At 47.5% G+C, this 20273-nt stretch overlaps 1 long non-coding RNA gene across 1 annotated transcript; it reads right to left on the bottom strand.

Moving 5' to 3' along the window:
* Nucleotides 1–1296: 1296 nt before the first annotated feature.
* On the bottom strand, nucleotides 1297–11311 carry LOC126502832 (uncharacterized). The gene is made up of 3 exons (XR_007592063.1): nucleotides 11213–11311; nucleotides 8919–9787; nucleotides 1297–3711 (listed from the first exon to the last, which is right to left on the bottom strand). It is a non-coding gene; the product is annotated as an uncharacterized lncRNA (long non-coding RNA).
* Between the last annotated feature and the right edge of the window lie 8962 nt (nucleotides 11312–20273).

The following is a 20273-nucleotide window of genomic DNA, read 5'->3' on the forward strand; positions in this document are numbered from 1 at the left end:
TGCAGCCTAGGTGTGACGTCCAACATTCACTTATGCACTTGATTGTTGCTTTTTAAAGGCTCCTTTCCGCTGGCAGGCTGCACTCATGCATAGATGCAAAGACCCTAAGATGTCTATGACCCTTAGAAGGAACTTTCTCCCTGCACCCCCCTTATGTAGATTCTGGGGAAGTTGTGCCAGCAGCAGACAGCTGAGAACATGACCAGGGACTGAGAAGGGAAGAGAGAAGGGCTTGGTGAACCGGAGCACAGGTTCGGGAGTGAGGAGTGGGGTGGAGGGTTATGTATGGTACAGCAGGCTAGTTCAGTGCTATAGTCTGTTCGGTGTCCATATCCTAAGAGTCCTTTGCCTGTGTCTCCTTTCAAGGGGCAAAAACAGCCCCACATCTGTGGTCATCAAGCCACAGGGCTGGCTGGGGCCAGCACGATCTGGACTGAGAGCTACAAGAGGGAGCCAGGCTAGAACTCCAGGAGGCTCTCTGCTCAAATACCGATAACCAGTCAGCTACCCCTGGGAAGCAGGGCGCAAGCTCCTCTGCCCCTCCTCTAGCTGCTGGGTCTGAGCTAACAGTTCCTCCTCCTTTAGTTCTCTGTGTCTCCGGTACTGTTGTGTGTGTGTGGGGGGGGGGCGTGGTTCACATGGCTTCCACCTTATGAACCTATGCTTCTCCAGCTTCTGCAGTGTGTGTGGGATGGAACACCCACAGTGAGAGAACGAAGTGTCCCACTGGGCTCAGGGACCTTCCCTAGCTTGTCGTCTCATCCTCACCCGTGTCACTCATGATGGAACGTGGAACCTAGCAGGAAGATGATGGGCTTTAAAGGGAGGAGAGGAGAGAGGGGGGCAGATGGCATGTGGGGAAGACAGAAAAGGAAGAAGACTGTAGGGGGAAGGGGCATGGGGCACAGTAAGGAAAAAGGGGGACTGTCTGTTTAGAGGAGATTCCAGTCAGGCAGCTGGGAGAAAAGGGATGAGTGTTTTCGGTGGGGACAGGGGCCATGAACAAGCAGGAACAAACTTCCCCTGAAGAGGAGAGCTGGCGGGTGCAGGGGATGAGTACCTGATGGGGTTCCTGCCAGTTTTTTGGTCCTCATGCCCTCTATAGTATCCATGAGGAGAGGAGGGTTTCTTCCTGATGGGTTCCCACATGTGCCAGGTTCATCAGCAAGATTCTGCTTTGCAAATCTGCTCCTACCCTGGGGTGCCAAGGCAGGGTGGAGCTGTAGTGAAGGGAAGCCTCTCCCATGCTCTTGGGTAGGCAGAATTAACATAGTAAAAATGGCAGTCTTACCAAAAGCAACCTACAGATTCAACGCAATGCCCATCAAAATCCCAGCAAAATTCTTCACAGACCTTGAAAGAACGGTACTCAACTTCATATGGAAAAGCAAAAAAACCCAGAATAGCCAAAAACAATCCTGTACAATAAAAGAACTTCTGGAAGCATCACAATTCCTGACTTCAAACTTTACTACAGAGTTACAGTACTGAAAACAGCCTGGTATTGGCATAAGAACAGAGAGGAGGAACCAAATAGAAGATCCAGATAACAATCCACACATCTTTGAACACGTGATTTTTGACAAAGAAGCAAAAAAGTCATCGGACACTCTTATGTCAATGGCTGCTGTTACCCTTCGTTCTGACCCCGGGAGAAGGGTCCCTTGTTCAGTGGATGGCACCCAGCCCATGGCCACAGCCTCAGGATGGAGCCTTCTTTAGGTTTGGGTCATTTGCAGTTCTCAGGTATGAAGACAGACAGCAGACTCCATGAGTTATCTCTCCCTTTCTCTGTAAGGATCTTTCTCCCCACTTGCAGAGGACAGAGGAGCCCAGGGGGGCATGAACTGTATGTATGCATCTTTGCTTGCTACCCGAGAGCAGAGAATTAGGTGAGGAATGACCCTCCCCCCAAACCTGCTCACTCACTCGTGGCTTGTCTGTACTTCCTCACCCCGCCACTCGGAGCCCCGGTGGACTGGTACTCGGACTGGGTATCAGAGTCACACCTGCTGTCCCAGTGTATCCAGCAGAGTGCAGGTGAGGTCCACTGTGCTAGGCAACACAGTCTCCGACACCAATGGAAACGAACCTGCTGTTCTCTGCAGAGGCTGTGGCCTTGGATCTGGGGAACACAGGACTTTGTACCAGGCTGTCCGTTTGCCTGGAATGTTCTTCCTCTTTCACAGCCTATTGGCCAAACCTTGCAACCTCTAGCCAGGGCTTCCTTGATCTGCGCTGTCCAGCACTGGTTGCAGAGGGCCATCTAGCTTCTCTTACTGTGGAGTCTTGACACTTGGTTTCCCGGGTACTCTGGAACATGACCCAGCCTCACAGGGGCCTGCAAGACAGGGGCTAGCTGTGGAGGGGACAAAACAATTTCTCTCTAGACATGAGTTACTATAGCCTCTCTTCTAGATAAGATCTGGGATTTTGAAAAAGGATCCCCTTGGGCAGCATCGCATGGGGGTCTGACTGTTAAAAAACTCTCTCCTTTGTCTCTGCTTGTCTTCTCATGGAGCAAAAGGGTCACCCATGTCTCTTCTTCCACACAGCTTCTCCAGACAACTTTGAAAGGGTTTAAGGATGTATCCTCCCACTGAGCCCTGTCCTCTGAACAGAATCACCGGGGGAAGGGTAGTATTTCTCTGCCTCCCGTCCCAGGTCACTGCTAATGTGAACATGAGGAACTTGAGAACGTCCACATGGACAATCTCATTGGCTTTAAAGGACTTGGTTGGCCCCAAAGGAGCCACAGCTCAATTAGGCTGCATTTGAGATCACAAGTTCTAACCAAACAGAGAACTCAACCATTGATGCATACTGTTGGTGGCTACCCGGATGGTTTAGAAGGTGTTATAATTTAACTCCAAGGGCTCTCCTGCCCATGAGTGCAAAGACAAGTCAAGCAGATGATAGTACATAAAGAGGTGGGGAAAGATTTAATACTTTACCGCAGCAGGTACAGAGTTGCTGGGAATCCTTTGAAAGTGGACGTACTCCTCTGAAAAGAGCATGGGGATTTTATCTAGGGAGCATAAGCATGTTCACGGATGAGTAGTCCGTTCATAAGCATGCTTGGTGACGGAGGGCAGTACATTTACAACCACGCAGTTTAAGGCTACAGAGCACTAAGATGTTGAGAAAGAGCCACTCAGAAAAGGGGCCTGCCAGCTTGTGGCTGACAGCACCCCTGTGGGTTCTTGGGTTCATGCAGCTGCCTCTAGGCACAGGACTCACAGGCAGTCAGAACCACTGGGGGGCTGTGTCCACATCACTCACGGAAGCTGGGAGCAGAATGCTGTTAAGACACACCAGGAAATTTATCTGGAAAAAGCATACAACATTTGTTTGTGTCTTCGGGCCTTCCAACTTGGGCTCCTCATTTCTCTCTGTTGTTCTTGCAGGGATAATGACCGTTCTTTTGTGATGGCCACTGTTGCCCTTTGCTCTCATTCCACAGGAGGAGGACTTCCTCACAATGGAGTCCTCCGAATAGGCACCTGTACGGTCTAAGCATGACAGCGCATGGCGGTTTCCATGTACTGCTTCACTTTTCTCTATAAGGCTCTGTCACCTCACTTGCAGAGCGGAGAGATGTCCAGGTGGCACTAACTGTCCCCACAGATTCCCAGGCTCCTTTCTGCTGCGACAGGACACCCTGTGTTGGTGGATGTTCTGTCAGGCAAGTTTCTTCCCACCCTGGAATGCCTGCAAACCAAACAGAAAACAGTAGTATCGTTAGAAATGCCAAGCTCTTGACTCCTCTCAATGTAGGGTTTGTAACTTGTCCTTTTTTTTTTTTTGAGTCAGACACCTCCATTTCCTTAAGAAAGCTTTCCCAGAGTAAAAACACCCTTTGTCCTAAGGAATACAGACAATGAAGTGGAAACATGAGGTGTCCAGGTCTTCTGTGGGCCTCCTCCAGGAACCCCATGAGTCACAGGGTTCCCCTGTCTCCACACGGCTGCTGCATGCACACAGTTCTTAGTCATCCCATCCCACAGTGTCCTCTGATGTAGTCTGCCCATAATCTAGTCAGCAATGGCTGCAACTCAGGCCACAGAGCACACAGACCTTTCTTGTACTTTTGGAAGCACAAATGAGAGGTGCCAATATGTTCAACTGTGCTGATAGGTGTGGTGTGTAGGGCACTGTGGGGTCCTAGATGGGTTGGAGACCAGATCATGGACTGAAGCCTCCAAAACTTGGGGCTCAGATAACTCTTCCGTGATGGAGGAGGGTCATCTGTCTATGTGTTACTTTCATTGGTTAATAAAGAAATTGCCTTGGCCCTTTGATAGGACAGAAAATTAGGTAGGTGGAGTAAACAGAACAGGATGCTGGGTAGAAGGCAGTGAAGCAGACACGATGAAGCTCCAGCCTAAGATGGACGTAGGCTAGAATCCTTCCCGGTGTGGTGCTACACACATTGTTAGAAATGGGTTAAGCAAGTTATGAGAGTTAGCCAAGAAGAGGCTAGATATAACAGGCCAGGCAGTGTTTAAAAAAATACAATTTGTATGTTGTTATTTCGGGTGTAAAGCCAACCATGCGGGAGCTGGGCGGGATGAAAAGCAGGCCGGCCTGCAGCTCCTCATCACTACACTTCCATGGTTATAAATTGAATATCTCTGGATTTGTACATTGAAGGAAGGCTGATTGACAACCTGTCTCCTTGGAGAAAGGCACTTTATCACATACCCCTTCAAATCACTGGGGGAAGAAACTCTGGTGCAAACTCAGAGAAGACATTTAGACTGCAGAGCCTCCTGCAGGCCGTGCAGACAGCCCAGACCTGCAGCATTTGTGAACTGTCACCCATGTTCAGGGGGGCTTTCCAGCGATAGAAATGTCTTTTCTCCCTTAGAGACATTGCTATACCTTGTGCATAACCCTTCATCAATATTCCCGGTAGTAACCCCAATAAAACTTCATTGTCTCACCAAACTGAACACTTGTGTAATTGTGTGTTCATTAATTTGGTGTCTCGCGGACTTCCTTTCTGGAGCCGACAAAGGTGTTGGTGTTGTGTCTGTCCGGGAAAGATCTGTTGTATGACATTTTGTACCCTAGTATGATGGAATCAGAGGTGGAGAAAACCTTTGCCTGGGTGGCGTGATGGCTGCCCTGCAACAGAGGCTGAGCAGCCGGAAGTTGGAGCGTCCACAGAGGGAGCTCTCATACAGCCGCCCTTTCTCTTAGAGCGGGTCTTCTGCTACGGTAGCAGTCGCACAGCTTGTGCTGTAGGCAGTGAGGCATGCAACTAGGCCGAGCCACTGCAAGCTGGAGAGTCTGAGGAGGGCGGTCTCTGCCTGGGTGGTATGAGCTGGCATGTCTGCTTGAGGAGAGACATCTAGACATGGGTATGGTGATGTCCTTAAAACAGTCACAGGCTTGGGGAGAATTTTGAAGCATCCAAGAGTAGCATGGAAGGGTTGAGATTGGTTGCAAGGGGCTACAGAGGTTGCCTGGCCCTGGCTTTGTGTAGTTAGAAATGCATCTGAGGCCCACGTGGCAGTCCAACAGGAGCTTGTTTATGTAAGGGAGAAACTGGAGTGGGACAGGGAAGTAGCGCCTAGTATTGTCCATGGTCCCTTTTCATGGTAGTCTCTGCTCTGGCCAGTAAATTAGGTAAATCAGAGGATGAGACAGAGATGTTGCCAAAAGAATAAGGAGAAAATAGGTTGGATCCTTGCTGAAAGGCCTTTCCTGGGATCTAAGACCTTGGAAACCATGGGAAGAACCAGAGAGTGGGGAGAATATGGTAGAAACGGTGAAAAGATACCTATGACTATTGACAGAACAAAGAATCGATCTAACATCCAATCTGAACAATGGTCCAGTACCAGAGAATAATAGCCCCTGAACTGATAGAATTGGGAAAGTCCTTTAAACAAGCAAAGAAAAAGACAGTCACATTCTGGCTTGTGAGACTGCGGGACATGGACATGCACTGGATCAGCCCGACTGCTGTTGAGGCAAAAAAGATGAATAATATTACTACCCACCCCTCAAGATGCAGACAGTGTCCTGAGGCTGTGAGGGGGGGAGAGTAGTTCCTGATAGACGGGCTTATCAGAGTCATTAGGGCACTTGGTTATCTCCATCGGAAGTCCCTGTCAATTGTCCAGGAATGGAAAGCAACGGGGATGAGAGGCTTTGCTACCAGACCTAGGACCATGAAGAGCTGGGTTTGGTGCTCAGCAAAAGCTCTTTCAATGTGATTGTTACGATTGGTATGGGGCCGTGGTGGCTTTATTGAGTCTCGTAGTGATGTACAGTCTAGCCGGAGAGGCTTTGGCAAAAATCTGAACAATCTATGCCAGTGTGTGTGTCAGGTTTGTAAAGAGCTAACACTCTTGGGAGGAGATGAGGAGAGGAGTAAGCAGACCATGAGTCCCGTCTGAACTACCCAGAGGCAAATATGACAAGAACGGCGTCCAGCTAGGATTCCTAGGAAAATTATAAGAAGGCCAAATCCGTGCTTGTGGGTCTTTGGGAGACCTTAATGCCTGACCATCAGCTCAGCAAACCAGAAAGGAAATAGAAGATAGGGAAGTACAGGTGGTTCCCACCGCACCTCCTATGCGAGATGTTCCAGAGGGGAAGCCACCCAACACATTCCCGTGCTGAGGTAGCTGAGGCTGCCTGTCAGTGAGAGACACACACAGGGACCTGAGGCCTCAGGTTGATTTATTGATTCCCCCACTAATGTTTTAAATATTTGGGCTGTGGTGGAGATTGGAGGTGAGTACACCTCAGTTCATGGCAAAAGCACCAGGGGCAACGGGCCACAGTGGGTGGATATAGGGACATGCCAGGACAGGTAAAGGGACTTGTTTGTTCTTGGGGCAAGGAGGTATTCCAGCCCAGTACTGTGTGCATTCCCCACTGCAAGAGAACATTCCTGGGGTAGATGCACTGTTGGGCCACACCCCATGTATAACTGTTGGAGAGTTCTGCCTTGGAATGCAGACGATGAAGCCAGCTATGCGTGGTTGGGCAAGACGGGAACCTGCAAAATTGCCTAACACGAGTAAGAGTGACGGAGGCCAAACAGTCTAGACTACCCGGGAGGCCAAGATGAAATTACAGAAACTATTAGAGAAGTGTAAGGGGTAACGATTATTTATCCAGCTCAGAGGCCCTCTCAATAACTCAGTATGGCCCGTCAAAAAGCCATGGCTCCTGGAGAATGACTAAATTATAGTCAAGTCAGGTAGTTCTCCCATCCGTGTCTCTATAAAATAGTTCTTCTTTGAACAGCTGGTACAAGTGATGAGGTGTTTCCATGCTATGCCAGGCCTTGCCATTTTTTTTTTAGTATTATTTTAGCTGCTGGATCCTAAGACTCACTTTTATTCACATGGAATGGTCACCAGAGGATGTCCACAGTACTTCCCCAAGGTCACCGTCACAGTACCCACTGTTTGTCAGGGGAAGGTGGTTATAGACCTTGCTTTGTTATTATGTCTCCCTCTGTCAAAAGGATTCATTATATCAATGACATGATGCTCCCCACTGAGTGTCTTCCAGATCAAGAACAGCAGCTAAAAGAACATACATGTGGACCTGAGGGAACAGAGTCTGTAAAGGACACAATGGTGCACCTGAGTGAGTGACATCTAAAGGACATGGCGTCTCTGAGAGAACGGCATGTAAATGAATGGGGACGGGAGATGAATCCACCACACGAGATGTAAGCCCTTGTACAGCTGTAAAATTCCTGGGAGTGTTAGAGTACCAGAAGACACGCTCGATAGCTCAGCAGTCCTTGAAAAAAAAAAAAAAACACAAGCCAGGTGGTGGTGGTACACGCCTTCAATTCCAGAACTTGGGAGGCAGAACCAGGTGGATCTCTGTGAGTTTGAGGCCAGTCTGGTCTACAAGAGCTAGCTCCAGGACAGGCTCCAAAGCTACAGAGAAACCCTGTCTCAAAAAAACAAAAAGAAAGAAAAAAGAAAAAGGGAAAGAAAAGACCCCTACAATAGCCAGAGTCTGTAAATGCAAAGGAGTTGCAAGTCTTGGGGCTCCAGGGTTATTGGAGGAGTCTCACAGCCTACCTTGCTTAACTGCTAATCTTCTGTGTAGTTTGATAAATTCCAAACAGAATTGGGAGCTTGAAAGCTCAAAATGATATTGAACAGAAGCTTGGTGTGGAGTACAGGAATAGCAATGGCTACCTGCATAGAAAGCATTGCAATGGGCAGACTCCATCACTGGCCCCATCCCAGTCACCATCCATAGGTGACTGAGAAAACAGAACATTGAACTATTCTCGAAGGCTTTGGGACGGAAGTATGAGGAAGAATACACAGTTGGTAGGAGAAGGGACTCTGACCAGCCAACTACAAGGAAAAATAATATTGCAACTGTGGAGCTGCTGCGAGATGCGGAGAGCTCCGGGGCTGCAGCTTTACTGGGCCGTCACCCGCTTTGAAGTGGGCTTTCCAGTAACGACGCTTAGGTTTTTGGTTTATTTGTCTATTTTTGTTTTTGAGTTGACCCTGCCCCTTGTAAGAAACTCCTCACCCGTACTTCTGTTATTGGTGTACTCATTACTTTGGTCTGACATAGATATCCTTTTTGGGGGGAAGTGATTGTGTGTGTGTGTGTGTGTGTGTGTGTGTGTGTGTGTGTGTGCGCACTGCTTAGTTTTAACTACCAAGTGGACACAGCCTAGAGTCATATTAGAGTCCTACTGAAGAATCAGCAACATGAAGCTGACTCCTCAGTGTGTCGTTTAGGTACTATCTTGTTAGCTGATGTAGGAAGCCCGACATGGGTGCACCCTTCCTTAGGCATGGGGTCTTGAACAATGTAAGAGAGGAGAAGACTATCTGAAAGCAAGTCAGGAAGCCCCAGACATCTTCCCACCTCTGCTTTGTCGGCATTGGAATTACAACCAACTGTACCTGGATTTTCCCTCAGCTGCTGGGGATCTGAGTTCAGATCCTTACGTTTGTAAAATAAGGACTTCCCTGACTGAAAAGTGAAGTGATCCTCCAGAACCAAGGCTTATCTTCCTATTTTTGACAAAGAGTGGGTTTGGTGCGGTCAGTGTCCCTGCAGTGCGGTCAGTGTCCCTGCAGTGTGGTCAATGTCTTTGCCTTGGGATCAGGCTCCCTGCTCTGAGTTCAGCTGTCTGCCAGGTGGTCAGAATTCCTGCTATGAGGGAGGTGTCCCAGCTCGTCCCTTCTCACGGCCTCTTCCCTGCTCCATGGGTGTAGATAGGGGAGCAAGGGCCCAGGTGCACAGGGTGAGCCCTGTGTGGAGCTTCTTCACGTCACACTGCACTGGGGTTCCTGTCTGTTCTGCCACACAGTTGCCATCTCGGGGTGCTTTTCTCCCTTTCCAAGGTTCAGACCAAGTACACTGCCACATCACATCACGAGATGCCTGGATCTCATGGAGATTCTTCATCCTTTGGTCCTGACGTATAGTCTGGAGAGCTTGCAGAAGCTATAGCAATCAAGGAAGCAGATCAGACCCGAGGAGAGTCTCCAAGGAACTGCAGTGCTGGCCAGAACCGAGACTGAAGCCTGGGGCTAATCCTAAATCAGAGACAAATAGCCACACCCAGCCTGCTCCTTGGCCACGGAGCCCCTGAGATAGTAAAAGCTTCCCGATTTCCATGCCTTAAGCTCCAGAAATCTGTCCTATGCAGCAACAGGCGATGAGTCCAATCTCCATGGGATATTTCCTCAGCTTTCCAGGTCTGTTCATTAAAATGGTCCCAGCCTGGGCTGTCTTTAAAAGTAATCCGAGATTCTAGTTGATGAACCTGAAATGAGAACTTGTTAACCCCCATCATAGGTTTCTGATGAATCAGGAGGTAAAAATAAGAAAGGCTGTCACAGATCCAGCTGGAACCAAGCTGGGCTTGATTAGCATCCTTTCTTGTTTTTCTCAGAGGTCCTAGCACAGAGCATGCTACCGATGACCCGTGGGTATTATTTGGAGAGTGACTACCAGGTACTGCGGTACCATGTCTCATGCTGGAGGTTTGCTCTCTAAGAAAGGCTTCAGTGTACTCTGCTACCCTGGACCTGTACATGCAGGTGGCCTTAGGGCAGTCATCCCCAGGAGGGAAACTCTAAAGGCCACCCCCACCCCCTTCATCTCCCTACCCCGCATGCAAACACACAGATACACCCAGGAATCTTGGCTGTCTTCTGATACAGTGGACCTATGACAGCGGCACTTCTAAAGCAGGCAACAGAACTCTCTGGAGATCTGACTTGAAGTGAGCCAGGCTCCATGCAAGAAGCTTGTAGCCTTGAGACCCTGAGATGACGGTGGGCAGCTGTACTCTATGGCCATGCCACTCCATCTGTGAGTGAGCCATCTCACAGGGCCAGCCTACAAAGTCTGCTGTTATGGCTCCACGCAAAGATCTACACTAGGCTTTTCCCGCCAGCACCTCTGAGTTCCTCATTTACAGATCATTAGTCAAGTTAAGTGGTGGTTCTCAGAGAGAGAGAGAGAGAGAGAGAGAGAGAGAGCCAGGATTTCTGTGCTCAGCTTCATGGCTGCAATCAAGGAAGAGAATAAAAGCTTTGGGAAGGAAAGATAAAGCTAGCTGTTCTAAACGACTCTCAGCTTTGCTTCTCATGGCTAGGCAGTCTCATCTGTGACATCGCTCTAAGGTGAGAAGAAAACAAGACCGTAAGTAAGAGAGAGACCTTGACGTTAGAGCTGACGCTTGAAGACAGACAGAAGCTTGCTGGACTCCTGAATGCTGGGAAGCAAACCCTGGTGTAAACATTCTGAGCAGCTCCTCTGCAGTGCAAAGTTCAAGAAATGAGAAAGGGGCTGGCAAACAAGAGGTCTGTCCTGCAACGCCAGACCAAAGCCTGCCTGCTTGATCCTGCCCTCACTGGGTGAGCCCCCGGAGGTTTCGGGATGTGTATCCCGAGATGATGGAAATGCCCTTTTGTTTATGAAAACGAAAGCAAGGCTCTGTGAATCTACGCAGTGGAAAAAGAACTTCCCACAAGCTGAGCATTCTAGTGACAGCCTGTACTTCCCCAGGGCTCAGCCTTGGATCACACATCTTCAGCATGGCTGAAAACCCATGATCTCTCCATAAACACCAACAGCTGCTAGATTGCCGGCTACTAGGGAACTGATGAGGCCATAGACACAGAATGTACATAAGCCTCTTAGAGAAAGAGACCAGATACGCTAGAGATAGGTTTATGGTTACCTGAGCCCTCTGTAATCCAGCTTTCTAGAAGACCTCAGGCTCTGGGCAGCTCAGCGGTCAGGACGCCAGAAGCAGGGGAAATAGTGAAGGAGGTCGTTCTGCTCCGGAGAACAGGCTGCATGTACAGAGAGGGCTGAAGCCACTAAGTCAACACAAGAAGGCTCTGGCTGCGGAGGAAACTGCTCTCCTCTCCAGCGGAAAAGGAGGTAGCAAAACCCAAGCCCTGCACCAGGAGCCGTCAGAGTGAGTGAGCAGCCAGAAGTCCAGAGGCAGGAGAGAAGTCAGGGCCAGGGGCTCACAGAAGGGCATAAGGTCTGAGCTAAGTATAAATGGAGGCCACAGAGGGGTGGCCACAAGGTGAGTCCCATGTGGCCCCACAGACAGAGACCCTGGGCATCTTGTTTATGTGGCCAGAGGAGTGAGTGTGTAAGTGTCCACAGGGGTAGGCCTTTGGTTCTGCTGCAGACTGCTGATGCTGGGGCTGGAAGGGGTGTGGCTTTCATCTAGTGATGAAAGAAAGAAAGAAAGAAAGAAAGAAAGAAAGAAAGAAAGAAAGAAAGAAAGAAAGAAAGAAAGAGAAAAAACCCAAAACATATTTTAAAACACTGGGCATTGTAACCTAGAGAGATAGCTTAGTAGGTAAAGTCAGTTACCACACAACCAGATGACCTGCGTTCAACTGCTGAAGCCCATGTCAAAGGTAGGATGAAAGAAACAACTCCACAAAGCTGTCCTCTGACTTCCACACACATGCTGTGGCGTGGACTCACACACACAGATGAATCATGCACATACATAATAATAAACATGCATTTTAAAACCCGGGTGCTGTAGTGTTCACCTGGAATCTCAACACTTAGGAGTAGAGACGAGAAGGATCCTTTTTAGGTCTTTTCTTGGTATGTGAGTGAGTTGGAGACCAGCCTGGGATATATGAGACCCTGTCTCAAAAACAACAGCAAAATAAACAATGGTAATCAAAAGAGTATGTCTCAGGTATAAGGATGGACATATGTACTAGGGAACAGACAAAGACCAAGAAGAAATTAACCACAAGTGTGGCCAGTTGATCTTTAAGAACTGCACCATGTCCATTCACAGTGGGGAGAATGTTCTTTTCAGAGGTAGTGTCTGGACACCTGGGTGGCCGCATGCAGAAAGATGGAGTTGTCACCGGCCTTGCCGCATGAACAAAATTTACCTCCAAGTGTATCAGCCACCCAAGCATAAGCTAAGGAAAACAGAAGAGAATACAAGGGCAGGTCTGTATGACTTTAGATAGAGTAAGGGATCTGGGGACATGACATATGTCACATATGACAGTGAGAGAGTGGAGAAGCCTTCTGTGCTGATAAACAGATGGAGGCCTCAGTTCTAGAATAAAAACCCTGGTGTGGCATTGTGCAATTGTAACCCAGGGCTGTAATGGTGAAGACAGGCCAGTCTCCAAGGGTCACTGGCCAGCCATCATAACCTCCTTGGGAGTTTCAAGTCAGCAAACGATCCTGTCACAAAAATAAAGACGGGTGGAAAGTGCCTGAGAAATGATATCTAAGGTGATCTTATGACCTCTACATGTATACACAGTACATGCACACACATATACATGCTTATACATATATGCACAATTGCATAGGGAACAGAAAAACTTCTATGTATCAAAATAATGAAAAGAGCCCAGAGAATTGGAGAAAATATCTGTATGCTGTGGTATGCCCTATAAAAGCGACTACCCAGAGTATAAAATACCAGCTCAATAACAAAGAGGCAGAGAGGGAACACTAAATGAGCAAGGACTGGAATTGACACTTCTCAAAGCAATGGACTAGGTTCTGGAGTGTCCAATAATGTGGATGGATCCTGACAGCAAAAGGGTGGAGGAAATGAGCCTAAGATGAGGAGAATGACAGATGGCACTAACATGAACTGTCTAGACGATGCACTAACATGAACTGTCTAGACGATGCACTAACATGAACTGTCCAAGACAGGTAAAAACATAGAAATGGAAAGTGGCTCAGAGACCACCTGATCCTGGTGAGGAGGTATGGGACTGATTACTTAAGGGACACAGGGCTTCTGTCTTGGATAATGAAAATGTTTTGTAAATAGACTATAAATAAAGACAGTTGCTCAACCCTGAATATAGCCAGGGCTACCAAACTGCAAACTTAGACATGGCTAAGAGCCTGCCTTAGTCACTCTCCCTGTTACATTATCTCCATTCCTCAATCTCCAGTGATCATGGCTCCACCTCTCTCTCCACACATTTGCTGTTCTGGAACCATCTCATAACGATTTGGAGAGACAGCCTGTGGGTTTTGGTGAAGGTTCTTCCTTATCCTGTTTTTCAATTTTTATCTGCATTACAGTAAGTAATGGCACTTCATTCTTCTTCATGGTCTTGTAACACTTCTTTGTATGGGCATACCACTGTTTTCTTAGCCATTGTTCAGCTCATGGACAGTTGGGTTGCTTCTCCTTTGGTCTATCACAAACAAGGCTGCTGGGAACTTTCATGTGTAAGTTCTTCTGTGGAAGTTGTTCCAATTTCTCAAAGGACCTCCAGGATGTGGCCTGGCCTCTTATGATGATGACTCTGCTCAACTCAGTGCTGTCTAAGGTGGAACGCGAATCGCATCTCACCAGGGTCCCAGACCCTGCTTCAGACTGTGCTTGTTATAAGGACCACTTAGAAAAACAGATGGGAACCAGCAGAGTCAGCCTACAACTCAGCAGCCCTAACAGGAAGTGCTTAGGCTGGGAACTAAACAGCTGTGCACACAAAGGCCGGTGGGGGAAGATCAATAAAGCATTATTCACCATGGCCAATGGGAAAGACTCCCGTGTGTTCACAGGGTCACCGATGCAGGTTCCTTTTCCAGGAACTTCTCGAATAGTTAAAGCCAGGGAGGGAAAGTGGACTGGCAATTGCTTGAGTTGGGGGAAGGGAGGAAGGGACCATTCAGGGGCAATTTTCCTGGTGAGGTAGGGTGGAGGGTGGTGGAAATGGTCTAAATTTAGAGCAAGGCTAGTGCCACAAAGCTTTGTAAATACACTAAAAACCACTGGGCCGTGCTCTTTAAATGGGTGAACTGTATACCGTGCCAACTATTCACCTATTAAAGAGGGAGAGTTAAGTTCTGCTTCATTGTTCCATTATAAAGCTTCTCCCTGCGCACATGCTGAGGTTTGGTTTGCAACTCTCCCTTCCTTCATCCCTCTCACACAACTGCCTCTGTCTCCCTTTTCATTTTTAGGACAGGAAAAGGTTTCTCCGATTCCAGTCTACTAGGGTTGAATAGGACCAGGTCTCTTGTCATGTTTCCTTCTCTTTTTCTGCACATCTTATCCTCAGGAATACTCATTTGACACCATGAAACTTCCCCAAGGGGTTTGCTGGTGAAGAAACAGCCTTACATTAGCTTCTTTCCTGTCTTCTTCCTTCAGACCTAGACCTAGCAAGCTTGGAACAGTAGTTTCTGTCACAAGAACAAGAGGCCCTGAGTCATGGCTGGAGGAAACTGCAGCATCCGGGACCACAGAGGCATGCTGAGGTTCAGAATCTTCTTGCTGCTGGATGCTCTCTTGGGCCAGTTCTTCAGCGAGCCGGCCTGTTCTGAGGCAGACAAAGGGAAAGTGTTAATATCCTGTTGTCCTCACCTCCTTTGTCTCCAGCATTGACCTGGAAGGTCTGTGGCTTCATGGGTGACTCTTCAATAATAGAAAACAATCGGAAGTGTAGTCAGTTTAACATAGAAGTCAAGACAAAATCAAGACCCTCCTCCAATTTTCCTTCTGCAGTGCCTGAGACATGGATCTTAATGTTGCATGCAGAATGTCTTCCTGCGTCTGCTTTGAGACCTCTTTTCATTGTGTTCAAAGCCATCTGTCATGAAATTTGCTGTCTCATGTGACCAGGTATTGTCCAAGGCAGTCTCATTCTATATCGCCATCTCCAGAATGTCCTTAAGCTGCACCATAGACACTGCGTGCATTTAGCATGAGTTCCCCTCCAGTGACCCTAGCCACCACTTGTTACTCCAGGGACCTCACATAAGTGAGACCTTGCAGGGTTGTTGGTTTTGTTGGCAGCTTGTTTCAGAACTTGGCGTGTGCTCCAGGGTGAGGTGTGGATCAGAATCTCCTTGCTTTTTAGACAGATAGTGTCATGTGGTTCCGAGGGACAACTTTTCTCTGTCCGAGCATGCCATCGGGTCAGGGAGCTGTTTCCACCTTTGGGCTCTTCATTCAGGATGTTTGAATGGACTAAACCTCGGCTCAGTCCACTTATATATGCAAAGTGCCTTCCCCCACAGAGCTATGTATCTCTTCATGCCTATGTCACAGCGGGCTACACAGGAGCAGAAGGGCTATCTCCATGTGCATTCCTCTCCTGTGTGCTGGAGATGCCCGACAGTCAGACACGGTTACCCAAGAGGAGGTGACCTGATGTGAGCCTTCTATTTGTGCTATGTCCTTGAATTGCTTGATCAAATAATAAAGGGATGTGAGATTGGGAGAGGCCAGAGGAAAGGGCAGACCAGCGAGGCTGTAGACAGTGAACGAAGGTCAGGGACCGCTAGAGCGGGAGGCAGATCCGTGAAGATGTTTAGAGTGGGGTGGGGCTTCTCATTAGCGACAATACCCTGGAGTGGAAGAGGAAGCCTGGGAGGGAGCCGATGTGGCCTGAGCATCACAAACTGGAAGGAAAAGGGAACGAGTTGGGAGTGGGCAAGACAAACTTGGAAGGTTTTAAGTCAGAGTGTGCAAGACTGTCATTAGGACCAAAACACTATGACACAGCCACTAGGAATGGAGAGTTTGAGGAACGGGAGTGATGCAGGATGGTGTGAGGGTGGCTTTACTGAAATAAAGGTGCTGCACCTGGTGCTGCAGTTAGAGCTGGGAAGCGGCGGGTGCCCTTGATGTTTGCGGGTAAACCAGTGTGGCTGGTGATGGGCAAACTGAGGCAGACTGGGAAATAAGAAGTGATGAAGATGCCTGCCCCCCCCTTGTTCTCACGGCAGTTTGATGTAACCAGTAGTTTAGAAGGTACAGCTTACACATACATGTGCCCATCTCTTACTACATGTACCAACAGTGGCAGGGTGCCACCTGACTGCAGATCCCTTTCCATGGCCCTTCACATCCTCAGGAGTAAGCAGTGGCAGCAGGCAGTGCTTAGCTCCACCAGACCCCCCAAAGCTGCTCCGTGTGGGGACCCTGTACTCAACATTCCTCCGCTACTTCCCCAGTTTGCACCATGACTTCTTCCATTATTGTTAAGAATGATGTTTTCCTTATTGTGGGACTTGAAGGAGAAAGAAGATGAAAACTGCAGAAATAAAAAAAAAAATCTTATCTTTAACATATCCCTGATATCTCTGTTTTTAACTTACCCTGAGAATAAATGTGCTTCCCTAAGTTTCTTACAGTTCCATCAATTTATGTTCATTTATAATTACTTAGATAATTAATTTTATTTAAAGAGACAGTATCTTAGTTTTGTTAACTTGGCCCGGGTCCCCAGCATTTCTTCCACTCACATAACAAATCATATTTTAACAACCATGGTCTATAACACCCAGAAAACAGAAAATTTACGTAGATAGTATATCACAAACAGCCAAGTTTTTTTTTTTCCTTCTTGAAATACTCTGGAAAAAAAAAAACAGTGAGTTAGGCGAGAAAGGTTTTCTTTTGGTTCTTAATTCCTAGGCTACAGCTGACCTTTGCCGCATCGAGGTGGAAGGAACTTAAAATAGCTGTGGCGTCACTCCCACGGTTAAGACAGAGAGGAAGGAATGAATACATGCTCGCCTGTGCTCAGCCTCCCTACGCAGTCCAGGACCCAAATCCATGGAGTAGCTGTCAGCAACTGGAGAAGTCTTTACCCTCACTTCATATAAGACAATCTTCCCATAGACGTGCCCACACGCTCAGCTGATCTAGACAATCCCCAGGCTTTCCTAGAATGTGCAATTAAAACAACCTATCTTGGTATAAGTGTGTGTGTGTGTGTGTGTGTGTGTGTGTGTGTGTGCGGGAGTGCATGTACTGGTGTGCAAATACGTGGTGACCAAAGGAAAATGTGTTTTGCTTTATCCATCTCTACTTTATTCCTCTGGGATGGGCTCTCTCTGAACCTGGAGCTCCCCATTTAAGCTAGGTGCTGGGCAGCAGTGGTCTCATATGCATGCATGACTATGCCCGACTTTTTACAGGAGTTCTGGGAATTTGAACTTTCCCTGACATTCTAGACCTTTTCATTCTTTCCCTGAAGCCTCCCCCCTTTTACCATGTGGCTTCTTATGTCAATCTCTATTACAAAGGCCATGGTTTTCTCTTCGCTATATCCCTCGTATATGAGGAAACCAGAGGGCACTGGGTCCTCTGGAACTGGAGTTACAAATAGTTAAGCACCAGGTGGGTACTGAAAACTGAATCCAGGTCCTCTGCAGGAGCATTAAATACACTTAAATGCTGAGCCTCTTTTCTAGCCTTCTGAATTCTTTTATTGAGGAGACTAACAACCTTGAAAAGGAACCCTCAGCTTCCCTGAAAAAAGATTTACAATATGTGCGGTGACCTTGCAGGAGAGACTTCGAGCACTTACAGGGCAGGGGTCACCCTTGCTGGGCTGTTGAGCAAAGCATGTTGATACCCCGTTCCCAAAAACTGACTTGTGGGACTTGAATTCCTTTGCCTCTCTTCCCAGGGTTGATACATTGAATAAATATCTGTTATCTATTTTTTTTTTTTTTGCTATTAATTTGGCTCCTTTAATTGACTTATTGAAGATGGTGGCCAAATCTGGCTTGTTGGGGCAAGGCTGTGCTCCTAAGTCTGGTAACGCATACAGTGTTCCCGTCACCTGATGTGGGATGTCCTTCTATTTGTGTTGCTTTTCTTGGTTGATGAATAAAATGATTTTGGTCAGTGGTTTTGCAGAGTAAAGCCAGGTGGGAAATCGGAACAGAGATATATAGAGAGTAGGTGGAGTCAAGGAGATGTCATGTAGTTGCTGAAGGAGAAAGATGCCAGACATGTCATAGCCTCATGGTGGTACTTACTTTAATAGAAATGGATTCAGTTAAGATATAAGAGTTAGCTAGGAATATGCTGGAGCCATTGGCCAGACAGTGTTGCAATTAATATAGTCTCTGTGTGATTATTCGGGTCTGGGCGGCTGGGAAATGAAAGTGCAGGCTCTGTTTACATTCACCCTTCCCAGGACTCCCATTGCTGTCAAGTCCTGATACCCCCACATTTTGACCACCCATGAAGTCCTGCTCAGCTTGGGCCTCAGGTAGCTGCCCTTCACTGAAAAGCATCATTCAGCATGACCAAGTGGTTTGGTCCATTAATGTTCCACTGTGGAAAGGGGTTAGAGGGATTTGTGAGATCCACCCCTTTCTGTGGATATCTGAGAGTAAAACTGTTGTTGGGAGAAAATAATAGTGGAAGCTAGCCAATGTCCTGTAAGTCACTGTCTAGAATTTAATTTTCTTTTCTTTCTTTTTTTCTTTTTTCTTTTTTTGCTGTTAAGAGACAATATGACCACTGCAACTGTTATAAAAAAAAAAAAAACATTTAAGTGAGGAGTCTTGCTTCCAGTTTCAGAGCTTCCACCATTATCATCATAACAGGGAGCATGGCAGCATGGCGGCAGAGGTGGTGCTGAAGCTGAGAGCGCTACATCTTGCAGGCAACAGGAAGTTGGCTGACAGCCATGCTGAGGGAAGCTTGAGCAAAAGAGACCTCAAAGCCCGCCCCACAATGACACACTTCCTCCAAGGCTACCCTCCTAACAGTGCCACTCCCTTTGGGGGGCTTCTTCCAAACAACCAGAGTGGTCACCCTTCCCCATGTTTTTGTAAGTAATTTCAATTAAACTCGTTGCATCTCCAAACAAGTTTTGAACAGAGGCTCATGCAGGAACCAGAAAGAGCACGAAGTTACACATACAACATTCTGCCAAGGTATTTGATAAAAACAAGTCTAATGAGTGAAATAAACACGAGAAGTTTCTGACCCCCTGATTATGATCTTTAAAGAGAAGTAGGTTAGGAGACCTAAATGGCTCAACTCGTGTGCCCGGTCACTCAGCAACAGTGGAGTAAAGGAAGGAGGATTACAAGTTCAAGTTTATCCAAGGCTTCATAGCAAGAGACCCTGTCTCAGAAGAGAAAAAGAAAGTAGCTTAATAAGAATTAGCCTTCCCCAGTTCATTTGAAGTTGGAAAACCAAAGTTCTAATATTACCCACTACAAACAACTTGTGCTTGGCACTGGGTCCCTTTCATGACTTCATTTTTCTGTTATTCACAGCTGTGCATCTGAAGAGTACCCTGTCCATCAACCAAACCCATTTTCCCTCCTGATACCAATCCACCCCAACGGATCTTTTCTAGGTCATCTGCCACTCCCCAAAGCATAAGCAGCTGACACTGTCCAAAATATCTCCCAGTAATCAAAAGCACTGCCCCCATCAGCATTCTGGCATACTGGGGCTTTGGAATCACCCTTCTTTACTGCCTCTGGGCTCCTAAAGATATAGCTACACAGGCTGAGCACAAATGCTCCTCACCCCAGGAGCACTCCTAACCCTGGGAGCACTCCTAACCCTGGGAGCACTCCTAACTTCGGGTGTACTCCTCACCTAGGAACACTCCTCATCCCAGGAGCACTCCTAACTCTGGGAGCACTCCTCACCCCAGGAGCATTCCTTGCCCCAGGAGCACTCCCCACAGGCATCTGTAACTGTTTGCTGCCTTGAAGCCCAAACCCACTCACCTTCTAAAACCTCAGGCTTGACATGCCCTGGAGTCACTCCAGGCTGTGGGAAAGACAGCCTTTACATTAAAACATGAAGAGATTAAAAATTCAGAGTTCTTCCTGTACAATTAGTGAACCCTTGAAGAGACCAGTTAAGATGTGACTTCTTTTAAAAATCTTGATTAAGCTTTGAAGTATCCAAATTGAGTCTTTGAGTTCAGTTTCAGTGAGAGCAGCAAGCAATTTTATTCATAGAGACATCTTTCCAGCTCCTCATTATC

This window comes from Alexandromys fortis, unplaced genomic scaffold (assembly GCF_014885135.2).
Source record: "Alexandromys fortis isolate MF-2015 unplaced genomic scaffold, M_Fortis_MF-2015_v1.1 scaffold_1, whole genome shotgun sequence".
NCBI classification, from domain to species: domain Eukaryota; kingdom Metazoa; phylum Chordata; class Mammalia; order Rodentia; family Cricetidae; genus Alexandromys; species Alexandromys fortis.